We start from the raw sequence: 20,145 nt of genomic DNA on the forward strand, positions 1-20,145 counted from the left end.
TGCACCCAAGTGGCTGGGGGATCCTGAGGGCACAGGGATGTAAGTAACACCTCTCTTTGCAGGCATGGGTCAGTATAGAGCATGGTTTCCCAAACTGGGGGGTGTGCTCCCCTGGTGGGGGATATGAAGAAATTGGGAGGGGGGCGGGGCATGAGGCAACCCAGCCCTCCCCCATCATTCCCCCCCCCTTGTTTCTGGCCCTCTGTTATGTGGTGACCTGGCACAGCCACTATAAAAAAACAGGCAGCCGGCAAAGATCCATGTGGGAAGGTGAGTGTGAGTTGCAGGGGGGAGGAGGGAGGGGTTAGACAGGGGGCTAGGGGTGCCTGACTCAAGTAAGGGGGATGGGGAAGGGGTAAGAGTGAGGAGCTGGGGGTGCCTGGCTTTGTGGGAGGGAAGGGGCTGGGTCGGGCTGCTTGAAGGGCTTGTGGGGCTCAGGTGGCCAGCCGGCTTGTAGGATTCACGGGGCTTGGGAGGCTGGCCCCGGCATCGCAGGGGTCAGGTGGTTTGGGTGGGAGGCTGGACCTAGTAGTGTGGGGCTTGGGGTGGCAGGTGGGCAGCTGGCCCCAGCAATGTGGGGCTCGGGTGGCTCAGGCTTGTGGGCAGCAGCTGGCCCAGGCAGTGTGGGGCTGGGGAGGGTGGCTGGCCCCAGCAGCTGACATGCAAGCAGGTGGCTGGCCCCGGTGGTGCAGAACTCAGGCAGGCAGCTCTAGCAGTGCACTTCTGAGGCAGGTGGGTGGCTGTCGCGGGCAGTTCTGGTGGCTGGCATGGGGCTCAGGCAGCTGGCCAGCTGGGGCTGCACCAGGCACCCACAAGGGATCAAGAAAAATGATTTGTGCTTATTTTTAATGTTAAATAACATTTTTATATCAAACTTTTGTGAGTATTTCAAATTACAAATTGAATTTTTGTTAAAGGGGGGTTGGATGATGGCAAAGAAGAGATGGGGGCGTGAGGGTTTCTCAAAAATCAAAAGATGGAGTGTGATGCCATAAAGTTTGGGAACCACTGGTGTAGAGGGATGACTCACTGCCACAGTGCCTCCTACTGGTCACACAGGGAATTAGCTCTGTCCATTGGAGGACACTGCCTTCTGGCTGGTTTGTTGCCCGTTGTCACTGTGCTCTGCTCTCTCCAACAAGGCGCTGTGGACCCATGTCATGCTCTGGACATCAACATCTTCTTCAGGGCACTGCCTTCCAGTGGTGCCCATTGTTCCATTCTCGCCCCCTCCAGGGCTCTCATCAGTCCTCAGGCAATGCACCTGCCACTATAACCAACTGCAGTCCCAGAGTCTAACCCCTTGCCTCAGGGGCAAGCTGCCGCCTGTAAAGGCCACATTCTGGGACCTGGTGCGGTGCAAGGGGGAAGGGACTCTGTGGTGGCAGACTGGTCCTGCTCTCCTTCACTCTCCTTAACTGCCCTCAGTGTTCCATGGGCCCCTCCACTCGGACCCTTGCACCTTCGTGGCCCTTGTCTCAAGGCCACAGCCTGGCAGATATCAGCCTGGAGCCTTCCTCTCTCTCTCTGCTCCCCTGAGCCTGCCTATCTCTGTTCTGCCCAAGATGCTAATCCCTCACTGGTCAGGATCCAACTGCCCTCTGTTCTATTGAGCAGTTCCTTATATAAGGGCTGCCCCAGCAAGCAGCCCTTTGATTGGGTCCCTATAAGACTCTCTCTGACAGGAAGGATTTGTGCATCCTTCCTCTGGCCTGCTTTCAACCAGCATCACCCTTTGCCAGAGTGGAGCAGCTGCCCCATTACAGACAGGCTTGCACTTGAGCTTGGAAAATTTAGTTTACATTATTTTTAAAGGCCTTACTGGCAAGGGCACCATTTTGGGCAGGTCATGGGGAGCGAAGGGGGCAACAGCCATGCATACGGAGGCACTGCTTGGTATTCGTCCCATTCCCCTGACAGTCAGGGAGGGAAAGGAAAGTACACAGCTTGTGCACATGCCCTCACTCCTGGACAGTGAGGGGAGGGGGCAAAGGAGTCATTCATAAAATCTGTGCACTTTCCCCTCACTCCCCAATCGTCAGGGGAACAGGAGGAAGAGCAAGCAGTTTCCCAGTGCACATGGCTACTGCCCACCCGGCCCTCCTGAAGTGGTGCACTTGCTTACTGGGAAGCATGAGCAGTCAGAACTTTTATATGAGGAGAATAAGTTAAAACTTCAACCCGCAGAAATATTCCAACCTAACAGATGACTGATTTGTTATCTGATCCCAGAGTAAGCACTTAACAGCCTTTCTCAGAACTGAAACTACCAGCTGCTTCCATTTCACTGGTGGTTTATGACATAGAAGGAAACATAAAGGATGCTACAAAATAGAGTTTGGGTCATTTAAGTGATATAAGCCACAGACACAAATGGAAGGAAGTGATTTCTTGATGTTTTGGAAGATGTAGTTCATCTCCTTCATATCTTGCTGAAATTACTGTTTGTTCTTTCTTAGTATCTTTAGATGTGACTTTGCATCTTCTGCTTTCATATGGCAAGGATTCAAGACTATAACATCCTAGCACAACGCTGTTTTCACTGCTGTTAAGTACTTGATTTTACATATCTTTCTCTCAGGGCACTTTACAAAACTTGTTTAATTAAGCCTCACAGAACACCTATAAGGTAGGAAGTATTGTTACAATGTAGGCAGGGAGCGTAATTTAACTCTTCTGAGTCCTTATATACCATGCTGATCTGGAATTCTGTCATCAATGCTTTAAATAAACTTACTGATGCTTTCAAACCTGTGTGTGCTTGTCCGAGTAAGGATTTAATCCTCTGTGTTCAGCCTGTACCTAGTCACAGAGGGGTACCCATGTTAGTCTGTAGCTTCACAAAAAACAAGCATTCATGTAGCACCTGAAAGACTAACAGATTTTATTTATTAAGTAATGAGTTTTTGTGGGTAAGACCCACTTCTTCTGATTGGAGTAGATAATAAGAATCTAGTGCTTATATAGCAGGGGGAAGGGGGAAGGAAGTAAGTAAAAAAAGGGAGGGGGTGTCAACTTTCATTAATAGGACCAGTAGAAGATAGGCTTAACATAGATCTCAATTATCTTATGTATTACAAGGGCAATTTCCCCACCTTTGATATTCTCAGGAATGGCGCCCATCACTCTTAATTTACTTCTTCCACTGGTTCAATCTGAAGAAGTGGGTCTTACCCACAAACGCTCATTACCAAATAAATCTTAGTCTTTAAGGTGCTACATGGCTATAAAATGGCATTGTGATAAACAAGAGCATAGTCCAACTTCTCTTCTCACAAACACTCCTGCGAGTCTATTGAGGCCAATGAGTCTCAGATGCAGAAACGAAACTTTCTTAGGTACCAAGTATTATACATCATCATCATCAACAATAACCGTAGGCTCAGTGCCCATTGGTGTGTGATGCATCCCTCACTATTTCCTTCCATTCTTCCCTGTCCAGCACAGAGTGGCTTAGTTTCTGTAGACTAGCTCTGCACCAGTCTACTATATCATCTACCCATTCTCTGTGGGGTCTGCCTCTCCTATTCGAACAGTCCGTTATGCTGAATAAGCAGTCTTGATTTTTCATTCGTTGTTCATTCTGCAGATATCCTCAAATAGCTGTAACTTCTGTTTTGTAATCTTCTGCAGTAGCTCCTCTTTCAGCTGTATCTTCCTATATAATTCCTTGTTGATGACCTTGTGTCCATCCTATACTCAGGATATTTCTAAAACAAATATTATACAGTCATGTAGTATTTAATAGTAGCCAAAGCGGTAGTTGGAAGCTGGAGCTCAAAGATACTTTTTTTCAAGGACTCGACAGAATTACAACAAGGTGGCAGTTAGTAACTTGCCGATATCTTGGCAAGAAAAATAGTGTGGTTTATGATTAGCCTTTCACTATGCCAGACACAAAATGAATCCATTAAGTACAGTTATCCATCTACTCTGACATCCACAACACAGCAAAGTTCATCACAGACAGGACAGGGAATGAAAAAGTGTTGTGTCACATTAAAGCAGAAGAATGTAATTGCTATGTGCTCCCAGGCAATAAATAATAATACATTGAAAGTCAACAGCATTTTCCCTGCCACCTACCTCAAAAGGAACACTCTGATATAGTTAGTAGCATACGCATTATACAGATGGGTACACTGAGTCACAGGGTGGCAAACTGCTTTGGCCAAGGTCACAGTGAATAAGTAGCAAAATTTGGCATAGAACCAAAGAACATTACTCCCGCATGGAACATTCACTGACTTCCCAGGTCATCCTGCATATGGAGATCTACAGTGTCAGGACCAAAGTCTATATTCTACTATCTTGAGCTATGTCACTTGCTGTTAACAATATTCTTTACACATTCATGGAGAGTGGAAGGCTGCTCCATTTGGTTAGACTGGGGATGTTTATCCATAAATAGATCAAGTTTTGCTACATAAATCAGCTATGTACCCACCAAGTGTGTTAGCAAGTTGATTGGTTAAGTTACTTTTGCCATATCTGTGGTATTATCTCAAGCAAGGACTTTCAGAGCATGACATTCTAATGCTGCACAGATTGGTTGGCTGAGGCTTAGATTTCATTTCTAAGTGGGTTGTTATCAATGACATTTGGTCAGCTTAAGTGGCTGTAGTGAAGTGGTAGACACTAGAAGCCAAGTTGACGTCCAGGCTGATGTTTGGAGATTCAAGCAACACAAGGCAGCAAACCAGGTAAAGAAATTAAATGGAAATGAATCTGAGAATCAAGATATTTATCCAAAAACAATGATGTTTAGTAACCATAACTGCTGAATGTCAAATGTGTATTATAAACTAGAATCTGTTGTGTATATACTGATAGAATCTCTTCTCCACCCCTTTAAAATCTTTTGTCCATTTATTCATTCTTGTCATATTATATCATGGTAGTTTTCCGCATCTTCTATTTGAATATTGCCATTGTGAGGGTTGAGATGTGGAATCATAACTGAACCATTTCCCTTGTTTCCAGCCAAGGATGAAACGAATCCAGAGCCACTAAATGGACTTTGGGAATTGTTTAGGGATAGACGTGGAAGGACTCTGATCTAAAACTGAGGGCAGATAAACTGGCAGCTCCCCATTCTATAAATGAATCCATGAGTTGGAAAATGAATATATTCCCTGTATGCAGTGTTGCTCCCGGGATATTTGCCCCAACCTTCAGAAGAGCTCTGTGTAAACTCAAGTCTTGCCATTCTTATCTACAGAAGTTGCTCCAGTGGAAGATGTTACCTCGCCAACATTTTGTCTCGTGTTTTCTCTAATTACACCCCCATGAGGGTCGTTGGTTCAGTCCCCTACCCTCTTGGCAGGGCCAAACACCAACCTTTTTTTTTAAATGCCCTAAACAGGGCCCCTGAAGGATTGAACTCACCATGCTGGTTTTAGCAGGCCCATGTGCAAACCACTGAATGATCTCTCTGCCTCTCACATCCTGCTGCTTTGATTTTGCACAGCCACGCTAGGTGTGCAAAATTGAACTTTTGGAAGATCAACCCTGACTGAATTAATTTCCTGGTAAGTGTAGATGTCAGGGTGTGTCAACATGGGCACAAATCTTCGAAATAGCCATGCTAATGGCCATTTCAAAGATTACTAATGAGGCACTGAATTGAATATTCAGCGCCTCATTAAATTTAGGATGCTTCCGGACGTGGCACGGCTACACGGGGGTCCTTTTCGAAAGGACCCCACACCTTTCGAAATCTCCTTATCCCGCTCACTGATCAGAATAAGGGGATTTTGAAAGGTGTGGGGTCCTTTTGAAAAGGACTCCCATGGAGCCGCGCTGAGCCATGCACTTTCAAAAGTGGTGCTTTCAAAGCGCTGCATCTGGAAGCATCCTAATGCTAATGAGGCACTGAATAGTCAGTTCAGCGCCTCATTAGTAATCTTCTAAATATGGCTAGTTCATAGATTTGTGCCCATGTAGACACAGCCTCAGTGTTCCCTGTAAGCTGAGGGGAAATCTATGACATATGTGATTACCAATGAGGGACTGCCTGGTTCCTACTTTGCAACTTTAGATGTCTTACAATACCCTGTTTATAGCAACTTGCACCTGGGATACTCCCAACAGCCTTCCTGCATGCAGGTTACACCTTGGCCGTTTCTACACATGCCACTTTCTTTGAAAGTGGCATGCTAATAAACGACCCAAAATATGCTAATAAGGCACAGATGCAAATTCCCCATGCCTCATTAGCATAAGGTCACATGATTTGGAGTCCAGAAGACTTTCTTCCGGACTCCAAAATACCATTTAGAAGCGCAGCCCCCGGGGAAGGAGGGGTCTTCTGGAGGGAAGTCCTTCTTCTGGAGGCCCCTTCTTCGTGAAAATTTTTGGGAAGAAGGGGCCTCTGGAAGGAGGACTTCCTTTTGGAAGACCCCCACCCAGGGGCCATGCTTCTGAACGGCATTTTGGAGTCTGGAAGAACATCTTCTGGACTCCATATCACGTGACCATATGCTAATAAGGCATAGGGAATTTGCATCCACACCTCATTAGCATATTTCGCTCTGGAAGTGGACTGTGTATAAACGGCCTCTCAGTCCTGAACTTTTGCATAGAGATATGTCTTTTACTGATGACCCTCCTTTAAGGGAACAATATAAAACAATTTAGCACCTTAAATGGAGTTACCCAAACACTTTAACCCACTAGATTAGATAAAATAATAAATTTTATTAATTACACAGAGGTAGATATTAAATAAGTGCAAGCAATGAAGTGTAAAAGTCAGAAATGGTTACTGGAAAATGCTTTCTAGTGTTTAATGCTATTTTTACACAGCAGCATTATTTTGAAATAAACTATTCTGAAAGAAATAATAGTGCTCAGCTATTTCAAAATAGAGTGTCTGCACACAATAAAGATTATTTTGAAGTAGAGCCTTTGGAACCACTATGGCTTATTTCAAAATTGGCTCTATTCCTTGTCTGCACAGTCCCTATTTCAAAATAGTTATTTCAAAATAGGCGCTATTCCTCCTGGAATGAGTTTTATCTATTTCAAAATAAGCCAATCACCATTTCAAAAGTATTTCAAAATAGCGGTTGAATGGCGTAGATGCTAGCAAATTTATTTTGAAATAATGGCTCTTATTGGCTACGTCTACATTAGCCCAAATCTTTGAAATGACCATTACTAATGAGGTGCTAAAGTACATATTCATCGCCTCATTAGCATGCCGCCAGACGCGGCACTTCAAAATTGCCACAGCTCGCTGCCACATGGCTCGTCCAAATGGGGCTCCTTTTCGAAAGGACCCTGGGAACTTCGAAATCCCCTTATTCCTGTCATCAGATAGGAATAAACTTTTCCATGCTAATGAACTTTTCCACTGGAAAAGTACCATTAGCACTAAACTGAAAGTCTGATCAATCATGCTTTTAGAAGCATTTGGTGAGAAAATTTGCTTTAAATCTAATATTGTTTGTTAAGTTAGTGTATGTCAAAGTTACTGTATGTCATAACTTTGACATACATTAACCTAACAAACAATATTAGATTTGAAGCAAATTCTCTCACAAGCGAATGGCCATTTCAAAGATTACTAATGAAGTACTGAAGTACATATTCAGCGCCTCATTAGCATGCCGCTGGCCGTGGCACTTCGAAATTGCCGCAGCTCACTGCCGCACAGCTCATCCAGACGGGTCTCCTTTTCGAAAGGATGCTGGGAACTTCGAAATCCCCTTATTCCTATCAGCAAATAGTAATAAGGGGATTTTGAAATTCCTGGGGTCCTTTCAAAAAGGAGCCCCGTCTGGACAAGCCGCGCAGCAGTGAGCTGAGGCAATTTCAAAGTGCTGCGGCTGGCAGCATGCTAATGAGGTGCTGAATATGTACTTAAGTGCCTCATTAGTAATCTTCAAAATGGCCATTTGCATGGTCATTTCAAAGATTTGGGTTAGTGTAGACATGGCCATTTTGAAATAACTTTGCTCTAACATACATAAACTTTGACATCCACTAACTTAACAAACAATATTAAATTTAAGCAAATTTTCTCACCAAAATGCTTCTAAAAGCATGATTGATCACACTTTCAGTTTAGTGCTAATGGTACTTTTCCAGAGGGAAACTATTTTGACACTTTTCAGACTAGCTTGAATCATGAAGTATCAGACTTTGAAGCCATGATATGATGATGTATAGATAAACTACTTTATACCACTTTTATGTGTGTTTGTGGGGTGGTTACTGTATCAGGGTTTTGTTGACAAACTGGTGGAACATCCACACACAAATGTGTTTTGTCAACAGTATGTCCACAAAAGTTGGCACTTCTGCCAACAACCTTCTGCCTCCCCCAGATGAGGAAAAGCACCTTTTGTTGACAAAAATCTGTGTGGATGCTCTAGTAGAAACCTTCTCTTGACAGACAGGGCATTGAGAACAATGAGCAGACCAATCTGCTGTGCTTCTGAGGCCCTGTTTTGTCAAGAGAGCATCTGGGCAGTCCAGCCACTCTGTCAACAGAGCAGAGTGCTCTTCCAGTTGGCTTTTGTGTATGGCTGCACTCCGTCATCAGCAGTTTTATTAGGAAATCTCTTCTGACAGTGATGTCTGTCAGTAGTAGTAGGCATCCTTCAGTCTGCATAGACGATGGATCGCGCCCTTTATAGTTTCAATTGAGGACTTCATTTACAGCGTCTACTGTGACTATGAAGACCCACATGAGAGTGACAGTCCCTGCTGCATCTCTTGCAGATGTGGTGGGTGTCTGGCAAGTCCTTAGTCCTCGTCTGCTAGCTGTCTGATCCTCATCTCGCCCTTCTGAAGGCCCTTGTTTAATCCCTGCTTCCATCTGCTGCGGTCGTCTGCTAGTTCTTCCCAGTTGTCCAGCTCGATGTCTACCTCTCTGAGGTCTCTCTTGCAGACATCTTTGTAGCGCAACTGGGGGCGGCCGGGAGGTCTTTTGCCAGAGGCTAGCTCACCGTACAGGATGTCTTTTGGAATCCTTCCATCATTCATCCTGTGGATGTGGCTAAGCCAGCAGAGCCAACGCTGCCTGAGGAGGGTTTGCTCCAAGCTCAGGCTGAGACCCAAGAAGCTGTACCGCTCTAAACCTGCTGGAAGGCCCCGCATTGACACCAGAAAGACGGCAAACTCGGAGAAAGCTGAAAAGTTCAGAGAGACCCTCCAGGAAAATCTGCTCAGTGGCCCTGGGGGCGCTGATGTGACATCCGAATGGCAACATCTGAGGGATACAGTTTACAACATGGTCTTGTCGGTGTTTGGAAGAAGAGCTAGAAACACGAACAACTGGTTCGAAGCTAACTCCAACGAGATGATTCCAGTCATTGAAAAGAAGTGCACTGAGCTCCTGGAGTACAAACGCTCACCGAGCCAGAGTACCCAGCAAGCACTTAGAGCGGCCAGAAGAACAGTACAGCAGACAGCCAGTTGCTGTGCCAACAACCACTGGCTCCAGCTATGCAGCAGCATCTAGACCTGTGCTGACTTTGGTAATCTCAGAAGAATGTACGAGGGTATGAAAAAGGCATTAGGACACACCCAGAACAAGATGGCACCTCTGAAATCCAAATCTGGTGAAGTCATTGCTGAGAAAGCCAATCAGATGGAGCGCTGGGTTGAGCACTACTCCGAGCTGTACTCATGCGAGAATGTTGTGGTTGACGCAGCCCTCGATGCCGTCGAGCTCCTACCAGTAATGGACGAACTGGATCAAGAACCAAATGTGGATGAACTGAAGAGAGCCATCGACAGCATTGCAGCAGGAAAGGCCCCTGGTCAGGATGGTATACCACCAGGGGTAATCAAGTGTGCCATGGACACACTCCTGGAACCCCTACATGAGCTACTGTGCCTGTGCTGGAAAGAGGGTGAGGTTCCACAGGATGTCTGTCAACAGATTTCTATAGTGTAGCTGTAGCCATGTGATGAAGGTAGCTGACTTTGGAGTCTGATACAAAACCCAGGCAGGTAGAAAGATTTCATTTACTTTGGATCATGTCCACTATTTGCTGCATTTGTTTCTGAGCATAGATTAGATATGATAGATATGTGAACATACACATTCATTGGTCATTAGACCAATATCTTTTACTGGCTCACCTTCTGTCAAGATTAAACATTGCTCCCCTTCAAAAATGTGTCTCTTTTGCCAACACAATTTGGTCCAGCAAAAGATATTTCCTCACCCGCCTTGTCTCTCTAGGTCCCTGAGACAGGTACAGCTACAACAACTCTGCATTCTCTGGAAAACATAAGCTTTTAATTGAAAAACCTAAAAACCAAAAGGGCCGAAACATTCATTTTTGTGGATGACAGTGTCAGAATTTTCAGCAGAAAGGAAAAGCCATTTTCTGATCAGACCTACTGTTACCTTTTGGTGCACTCTCTTAAGAATATATCTTCCTTAATAAGCATGTTTTCTTTTTTTTCTGCATTGTGTACTCTTTGCTGTCCTGAAATCAGAGCACAGAGCTCAGTGGATGGGGAGCTAACTCGGAAGTCGTGTATGGGACAGTAGCAGCAAGTTGTTTCATACATCAAGGGAAGGATAGTTATACTGGCCTTCAAGAGAGGTCGCAAGCACAGAGTCAGGACAAAATGATGCCCTGATCTTGGTTCTGGACTCTAAGCAAAACTGAAATATAAACAGTAATAGTGTTGATAGTGTGTTCAGCCATTACGATTTATATTTTAATAACATCTAGAAATCTGAACTGATATTAAGACCCCACTCTACTAGACTCGATCCAGACACAACATGAGAAAAAGTTCCTTCTTCAAATAGCTTAAAAGCTAAAGGCCGAGGAAGATGTGGAGAAGTCACCTAGTCAAAGTCACAGGTCAGTGGCAGAGCTGCCATTAGAATGAAGCTCTCCAGACCGTGTTTTATCCTTTGATGTATACTACCTCTTTTGGTCCACCTCTTACCTCATAAATTAGACCTTATTTTCTGCCAGACTGCTAAGAACTTTGAATAAGAAGCTGACCTTGCCTTATTTTGTAAGTAGTTTGTGGTGGTGTTCTCTAAAGCACAAGGCATTGCCACACTATTTGCAGTGAACCCAATATACAATTTGTTTGATTTAGTGAGATCCCTCTGGGATTAATATAGATGCACTTCTGATACTTTCACGTCCAAGAACAGTAAACAGCACTCAATGCGCTGGCAGGGGGCCCTCAAATAGCACAGACGAAGAGTAAGGTCACACATAAGAGAGAAGAGGTCACTACATTATTGTTCTATTCTTCATTTTATTGATGGAGCCCTGAATTGCTAGGGAAAGCACGAGGTTTTTCAAGCTGTGATTATTTCTTTCAGCTCAAGTAGGCTTTATTTGGCTCCCAAAGCCAGCTTGTTCAAAATGTCAGTGTCAGCTGACTGCTAACAATGATTTGCATCTACATTCATTTTAAATTAAAGTAAATAGTTTGGTTTTATCCATGCTATTGTCTGACCAGCTGCCTCAATGAAAAGAAATATGGGAAAAAAATACTGCCATCAAAAATACAACCAAGGAATGTGCATATGTTTATGAACAATTTAGGCACAGTAGATCTGCTTGCCCCATGGTGATTTTTCATTCCACTTTTTCTAGAAACAGGACAGGTCCAAATTTAAAAAAAAAAAAAAAAAAAAGAAACAGAAATTGAAATTTCCACTTAATCCAAAGCTATCACTCCCTGCTCTGGTTCATAGCTATGAAGATACCTGCTTCATCCATGCTTTATGGAAAAACAAAATGTGTTTTCTGAAAGAGACATGGATTACGCAACTAACTCATCTAGTTCACCTTGCTCCTAATCTTGCAGATATCGCTCAGGAAAAAATGGCACAGATAGCAGATTCTGACCAGGCAGATTCTTGTATTGGCACCAGTGCCATAATGAACAGGCAACAAGCAGTTCTATGGCATCTTAGAGACTAACAAATGTATTACGTTATGAGTTTTCATGGGTGAAACCCACTTCCTTGATCCATAGGATATCTACTGTCCTCGCTTAGGTAAAGTTTCTACTGAAGCCAAAGGGAGTTTTGCTCAGGAAAGGACTTCAGGATTGAACTCCTGATGCAAAGCCTATTTAAGTTAATGAAAAGATGCTTACTGTTCTTAGTGGGTGCTGGATCAGGCCCTTGGGAGCATAACAGCTCTTATTCGGTAGGGTTTTCAAGCATGTGGCTTCAGTGGAATTACTCAGGGACTCAGTTTTAAGTGTATACTAAAGCAACTGGCTGAACTTGAAATCCTATCTGCATTAGAAATTATGCCCAAAAATTTCCAGTGATTGCAGTGGGGTAAGGACTTCAGCCAATCTGTCCTGAATCCAAATCTGCAATGCCTGATACGGTGGCAAAAATCCAATTGATTTTAGGGGAAGCAGGGTCTGGAATGTCTCATCTGTCTGTTATCAGATCTTGGCGTTTTGCTCCATTTACTGTATTTTCCATAAGATTACAGATTCCACAAATGGCAGCATAAAAGAAAGCAATAAAATCTAGGATTAATATAGAAGAGCACATCATTGTAACCAAACTGGAGGCCAGACACATATATAAACACATAAATATCCCTCTTTTTTCATTCCCATTTTGCATATGAGATTTCCTTTTCCAGGTGCACACTCCTATTGGCAGGTATTTAGAAAATAGCAATTAACAATATAATGAGATGGAATGAAGGGAAACAAATAGGATGACAACACAACAAACAAATCAGGACAGGGTTGGGGGTCATAGGCAGCTAAATAAAATGAATACTCAAATATCAGGACTGTCTCTATAAAAAGAGAAAGAGATTGTTTATTAAAGCTGTTTTCTTGTACATCTGTTTCTGTATTGTGTGCTCTATGCTTTTGTAGGGGCTGTCCCTATAAAACTGGGACATCTAGTCATGGCAGAAACAAAGAGAGTATGTGTGAGAAGAAAAAAGAAAGCAAAAAAAACCTGCGTGGATGAAAATGGAAAGAGTAAGGAGATCAGCTTACATGTGCTAGTTTATTTTCCTTAAGAAATATAAAATCCGAGATACACATAAATGCTGCTTTCTCCTATAACTGGAAGGTGGAGAGAGTGGAAATAATGTCCAAAGATAGGGGAAAGGTTTTTTGTTTTTTGGGTTTTTTTCCCGTCCTAATGAGAATCTGGTAAACGTATCATAAGCAGACATGTTCTTAAAAGGGTTAAACCAGTTTAAGGGATGAAGGAGCTAATGGTGGACCTGTCCTCACACTTTGGTCCTCAAGTAATCCTATTAAATGAACAAAATTTACTACACATCTATCTTCAGAGATTTTATCAGCACTGAAAGCTTTTAAAGTCAATATGTGATTCAATAAACCTTGTTCAACAATGTGGTAAAATATAACGGACAGTGAAGCCATTAAAAGACCTCCTAAATTAATGTATTTGCTCTACAGCCATTTCCTGAACAGAAAAAAGAAATCCCCTATAATATAAATGAAGGAAGGAACAGATAAAGGATAAGATTTTCAGACTGCTGGGGCTGCAGTTTTAAAAGGTCAAAGATATAATGCATAGTCTTATGTCAGTACAGGCACCTGGCCCTGACGACCTATCAAGTCCTACATTTCTATTTTTATATTCAAATTAATAGTGTTCTCCAGAACTCTAGTGATCACAAGTAATTCCACCTTTATCTCACTCTGGCTACATCTACACTAGGACACTATGTCAAAGAAGCCTATTTCGAAGTACGAACATCGAAATAGGTTACTTCGATGATTATCGTCAACACGTCCTCCAGGGCTGGCAACATCGACGTTCAACGTCGAAGTAGCTCTGGGGAACATCGAAAAGAGCCGCCCTGGAAGGAAAGACGGAGCATCCACACACACAAGATCCCTCTTTCGAAATAAGGGGCCAGGAAAGCCCACAGACTGGGTCACAGAGCACACTAGCCCTTCCGGGGCAGCTGCAAGCCACTCCCTTAAAGGGCTCCTCCCAGACACACTTGGCCTTCACCGCACGAGCAGCCCTGCGTTGGTGATACAAGCCTCGCAGACCTCGAGCCCACAGACATGGATGTCCAGCAGCAGCTGGAAGCCCTACAAGCCGCCTCCCATGGAGCAGGCGCCCTTCTAGATGCTGCCTGGGCAGCCACCCAGCAGCTTCTGGAATGGGAGCCCGCACCAGGAGATGCCCCCGACCATCGGGCCCTCCTCACCACCCCCCCCCGCCAGGTGCCTCGACAACTCTGAAGCTACCCCTCCAGCACCGAGTGGTGGGAGCACCTGGTTATGGGGGAATGGAATGATGGAATGTTGACCAGTGGCTGCGGAACTTCCACATGAGCCGGCAGACCTTCATGGTGCTCTGCCAGTGGCTCACCCCCGCGCTCTGGCACCACGACACCTGGATGCGGTGCGCCCTCCCTGTCGAGAAGAGAGTTGCAATAGCTGTCTGGAAGCTGGACACTCCAGACAGCTACCGCTCTGTGGGACAGCAGTTTGGAGTGGGGAAGGCCACAGTCGGGGCTGTCCTCATGGAGGTAAGGAGGCCTGGGGCTGAACCCCCTGGGGAGGGGGGCCTGGGTGAGGGGGGCCTGGGAAGGGGGCCTGGTGAGGGGGTCACACTCTGCAAACCCTCACAGGCACCCATGTTCCCTCCCCACAGGTGGTGCATGAACTCAATGCCCTGCTGCTGAAGAGGGTCATCCGAGTTGGGGACCTGGACGCGGCCATAGAGGGATTTGCCACCGTGGGATTCCCCAACTGTTTTGGAGCCCTTGATGGGACCCACATCCCCATCTGCGCCCCAGACCACAGTGGTGGCCGCTACATCAACAGGAAGGGCTACCACTCTGTGGTCCTGCAGGCCATGGTTGACAGCCATGGCTGCTACCAGGACATCTATGTGGGCTGGCCCAGCTCTGCCCACGATGCCTGCGTTTTCCAGAATTTGGGACTATGCCTCCGACTGCAGGCAGGGACCTTCATCCCCCAGAGGGAGATCCCTCTGGGGGAAACCACCACTGTACCCCTCTGCCTTGTCGGGGATGCGGCATACCCCCTCCAGCCCTGGCTTATGCGGCCCTATACAGGCCACCTCACTGATAGCCAGGAGTGCACAACGCCCGACTCAAGCATGCCTGACAAGTGGTCGAGCGAGCCTTCGGGCGCCTGAAAGGCGCTGGTGTTGCTTCCTGGCACGCCTAGACCTGGGCCTCCCAAACATCCCCCAGGTTGTGGGGGCCTGCTGCACACTCCACAACCTGGTGGAAAGCAAGGGGAAGCCTTTGTGCAGGGCTGGGCACAGGAGGCCGCAAGAGCCTACCCCCAGCCAGCTGCCACCCCGAGCCGCCAGGCCTACCAGGATGGGGTCTGGGTCTGGGAGGCCCTAAGGGAGTACTTTGACCAGGGGGCCCAGTGAGCAACCCCCCAGCCATCCCTGCACCCCGCCCCAGCGCCTACACCCCACCCTCATCAAAAGCACACAGGACACAGGTTTTTGGAAAAACAAAACTATCATTATTTACAGGAACAAAAATGTCGCCTCTTTTTGGCATATAATATTAGCAAATAAAACAGATTCAATTAAAATAATAACTATATACAAGTGGGAACATCACTAATAAACTATGTACAGGGGGGTCAACTATAAATAACTATATACAGGGTGGGGACAACTATGTACAGGGGGGAGACGTGGGCAGGCCACACATCGGGCCATCATTCTGGGGCGGCGGTGGAAGGGCGCGAGCCCTGCCACGTTCGGCTGGCTGGTCCCCCTCTCAGCCGAGGTCCCCGGTGAGGCCGGCTGGGGGCCAGGAGGATGGGGAGGTACGGCCGAGGAGGGTCCTCAGCCCCGGATGGCTCCTGCCCTGAGGAGATGATGGGTGGGGCAGCAGGCAGGGCAGCAGGTGGGGCAGCAAGAAGGACATCAGCAGGTGGGACAGCAGGCGGGATATCGGGGGGGCAGTTGGGCCACCAGCTCCTCAAAGGTGTTGGCCAACCAGTTGAAGGTGGCCATAAACTCCCGCCAGGCTTCCCAGCACCAGGTGGCCTCCCGCTGCTCAAATTGGAGCCTCCACTCCATGAGGTCCGCCTGGCGCCGGAGGGCCGCAGCCACCTCGGGGTCATAGTGGTGCAGCGGTGGCCCCAGCGGGGGTGGGCCCGTCCCGGGGCAGGCGGTGACCCTGGGCGTTGGTGTTCCGGTGGTCTCAGAGGGCTTTCTGGGACCCCAGATGGTGCGGCTGCAGAAATAGGGGAAAAGGGGGAAGGGAGGCCGTGAGTACCCAGCCTTGACCCGTGGCCCACCCCTCCAACCCCCCAAGGACCTGTGTCCCCCCATCCATCCCCCATTGGTGCATGCAGCGATCCTGTGGGTGGCCCCTTCTAGTGGTCTGCCCCTCTCCCCTCCCACCAGGGGTGGGGCACAGAACTGTCCATGGGTGGAGGTGCTGCTGGGCACTGGTGGCTGTGGCACCGTCCCTGTGCCATGGTGTGGCCGGGCCATGGCAGGCTGGGGTGTTGTGGGGAATTGTGGGGACCCCGGTCAAGTGGTGCCCCCGCCCCATGCTCAGGGGGTCTGTGCCCTGTGGGGTACGTACCTGACGGTGCACTGCCAGGATCAGGAGTTGCCCATCTAGCAGACACCCAGCTGGATTTGTGGGATGGGATGTCCAGCATGAGCTCCCCCTCCTCGCTGGACCACTTGGTGGCTGGGGTGGAGGATCCTGGCTCTAGCCCTGGGGGGGCAGGGCTGGCCTTCGGTCCTGACCCTGGCTCAGAGGCCGGCTGGGGCTCATCAGCCATGGTGTCAAGGGTGGCTGGGGGGTCGGAGGTGCCCCGGGGGCCTAGGATGGCCCTGAGCTCCCAGTAATAGGGGCAAGCAGCAGGGGCAGCCCCAGACTGGCTGGCCAAGTCCTGGGCCCAGGCGTAACCCTGTCGCAACTCCTTGACCTTACTCCTGACGTGGTCAGGAGTGCGGATAGGGTGACCCCGGGCAGCCAGGCCCTCGGCCAGCTGGGTGAACGCCTCTGCGTTCCGCTGCTTGCTCCCCATGACATGCAGCACCTCCTCCTCACTCCAGAGCCCCAACAGGTCATGAAGCTCAGGGTCACTCCAGGAGGGGCCTCCCTTCCTACCCCGCCGGCTGGAGGCCTGGGATGGCCCAGAGGGGTAGCTCTGGGGGGCGCTCGGGAGGCTGACTGGCTGCCATGGTGTCCCCCTGGGCTGTGCAGGGACACCTCGTGGCACGGCTGCTGTGTACATGCTGCCAGCTTCCTGCTACAGGGTTTCTGGGTCCCTGCGGCTTTAAGAACCAGTGGGTGCAGAGATCATAGAGCCCCGCAGGGGCTGGCCAGCACGTCTCAACCCCTCAGCTGATTGCCGCCATGGCGGACCCCACTATTTCGAAGTAGCAGGACGTGGATTGTCTACACACACCCTACTTCGACATTCAACGTCTTCTGATGGGAATAGCGATTTTGACATCTCGCCACTTAACATCGATTTGAACGTGAATATAGCACACGGCCTGTGTAGACGCGATGCATGCTATTTCGACATTGTGCTGGCTACCTCGAAATAGCCGGCTAGTGTAGATGCAGCCTCTGTGTATTTGCAGCAGAGTTGAACAGACTGAGTCATGCTAAATGAACCCTCTCATCTGATCCTCCCCAAACTCTGGGGAACAGCTGACTCAGGTTGTTTTTTTTTTTGTGTATGTGTCTAAGGCCCAGCACTCTGCTCACAGACAAAGGGTGTCAACCCATCACCTGAAAGAAGAAGCAGGTTAGAGCTGAAGTTTGGTTAGGCCTCTCTGCACTAGTGACCTTCCACATTTGATTATATAGAATGAAGAGTTGAGAGCCTGTTTTTTTTTTTTCCACTGATGTTCATGATTGGGCTCTAGCTACTATCGAGATATGAAGGGCACAATTGCGACAGAGAAAACGTGGGTCTCCATTCTGCTCTCTGGAGAACCGGTCGATCAATGGACATTCAGTAGCTAGCGTTGTCAGTTAGCATGGTTGTGTGTTCTCCCCATGTGCTTTCCCAGTGCTGCGCAGATAACTGTTTCACCAGACTTCAGACAGTATGGGTTGAACCTCTCTAATTCAGCATTCTCTCATCCACCAGCATCCATAATTTGTCATGATTTTAGTTAGCTGGACAATCACTTATCCTGGGTGTGGCCATGTTTCCTGCCATTCCATAAAGGTTGTTTGCAGCCACCACTCCTGGCTCTCAGGCTATGTTTACACTAGCCCAAAACTTCAACATGGCCATGCAAATGGCCACGTCGAAGTTTACTAATGAAGTGCTGAAATACATATTCAGCACCTCATTAGCATGCGGGCTGCCGCGGCACTTCAAAATTGACGTGGCTCGCCACCACGCGGCTCGTCCAGACGCGGCGCCTTTTCAAAAGGACCCCGCCTACTTCAAAGTCCCCTTATTCCCATCTGCTCATAGGAATAAGGGGACTTCGAAGTAGCCGGGGTCCTTTCGAAAAGGAACCCCATCTAGATGAGCTGCACGGCGGTGAGCCACGTCAATTTCGAAGTGCTGCGGCCGCCCGCATGCTAATGAGGCGCTGAATATGTATTTCGGCGCTTCATTAGTAAACTTCGAAATGGCCATTTGCATGGCCATTTCGAAGTTTTGGGCTAGCGCAGACACAGCCTCAGTGTTCTGTGCTGTTACTTAGCTGTAATTTACCCCTAAATGTCTCTGAGAGCCCAGTAAGCAGTGGAGGTGTTGGTAATGTGCTAGAAAATATAGACCTCCCGTGGACTGGCAAATTCTCTTGTTTGGCATCAGTCAGGTCCTGAGGGCACACAATGAGAGGTTCAATCTGTATTATCCAGAAAGACCACCGACTCAGTTTGATGGTGAAAGCGCTTGACCAAGCTTATTATCAAAGTAGCCTAGTGTTAAACAAGAGCTATGGACTGAAACATACATAAAGATGGATGCCAAACTGTCGGGCAGTTCTTGTCATCACCACTCTGCTGGAGTTATCCCCAGCTGGCTGGGGTGGCAGGAGGAGGCCCAGGGCCCTGGCCCGGGTCCATCACTCTTCCTAGGATGGATGGTACTGACTGCTCCTGAATACTGTACTGACAAGAGAGCAAGCTGACAAGAAAGTCATACGATCAGCTCACTGCCCCAGATTCATGACTGCAGGCGACACTCTGGATCCACTGTGTCTGAGCTTCCTCCACTGTCCTTTTGCACCTGTTCACCTGTGTGTGTTTGCTTGTGTAAATGTATGAGTTCAGAAGGGAATGAGTGCATGTGGGTGTGTGCTTGAAAACTCGTTCCCCTGATGTTGAATTTTTTTCATGGTCATTTTTGCATATAACCTTGAATCTTACCTTTGATCTTCCTCTTGTTCTCGCCCCACATGACAGTTCACCGAAGATGATTATTTTGGGAAGATATTTGTCACTCATTCTTCTCACATGACCAAGCCATCGTAGTCTTTTGCTGTTGAGGATCACAGTGGCATTCAATAAAATGCATATGACTGTAACTCTGTGGTGGTCTCCAGTGAAAATAAGGTAGCAGTTTTAATTACCAGCAGTACAGAACTGATATAAGCATGCATTTATTTTTTGACTGGAACTGTAGTTGGGTGTAGTAACCCACAGCTACCTTAGAATTTTATTAGAAGAGTGTCCTGTATCTCAAATTCCAATGGGATTGGCACCCAACATCTCATCACTAGCAGCTGAAGAGTTTATAGTTACAAAAAAAGAAGTCAGGCACAGCGTAGGAAAGAGATGCAAAGTACTTGCCTTGGGTTACACAGTAGGTCAGTGATAGACAGGAATAGCAACCGAGTCTGGCTCCCTATCTACTAGAACGCACTGCATCTCTTCTTGAGGTCTCCTGTATTTGTCTCACAAAAAAGTAGGGAGGAATGAGGCCAATGACATAGAAAAGAGGGCTTGTTCTGCCCCAATCCATGTTAATAGTTACATTTAGCAGGCATGGTTAATAAAATGACTATTAATGATACCAATAAGTTTCCATCTTGTGGCAGGAATAAAAATAAGGTATTAAAATGCTTGGAAACTTGCAGTCCCTTTTGATGGGCAGATCTCCTGGGCTTCGCTCATATGATGATGCATTTTCGTCCTTGGCTTGTTCTCTTTAGGACATTTTTCCCTTCTGTTT

The 20,145-nt window shown here is 47.2% G+C and overlaps 1 long non-coding RNA gene across 1 annotated transcript in view; it reads right to left on the minus strand.

Annotated features, from left to right (window-relative positions):
- Positions 1-15,907: 15,907 nt before the first annotated feature.
- LOC142011936 (uncharacterized) overlaps positions 15,908-20,145 on the minus strand; it is a 92,776-nt gene continuing 88,538 nt past the window's right edge. The window contains exons 2-3 of the long non-coding RNA XR_012645219.1: positions 19,341-19,452; positions 15,908-16,208 (exon numbers count right to left, since the gene is read on the minus strand). This is a non-coding gene — a long non-coding RNA (uncharacterized LOC142011936). The remainder of the gene's footprint in view (positions 16,209-19,340; positions 19,453-20,145) is intronic.

Source organism: Carettochelys insculpta, chromosome 4 (genome assembly GCF_033958435.1).
Source record: "Carettochelys insculpta isolate YL-2023 chromosome 4, ASM3395843v1, whole genome shotgun sequence".
NCBI classification, from domain to species: domain Eukaryota; kingdom Metazoa; phylum Chordata; order Testudines; family Carettochelyidae; genus Carettochelys; species Carettochelys insculpta.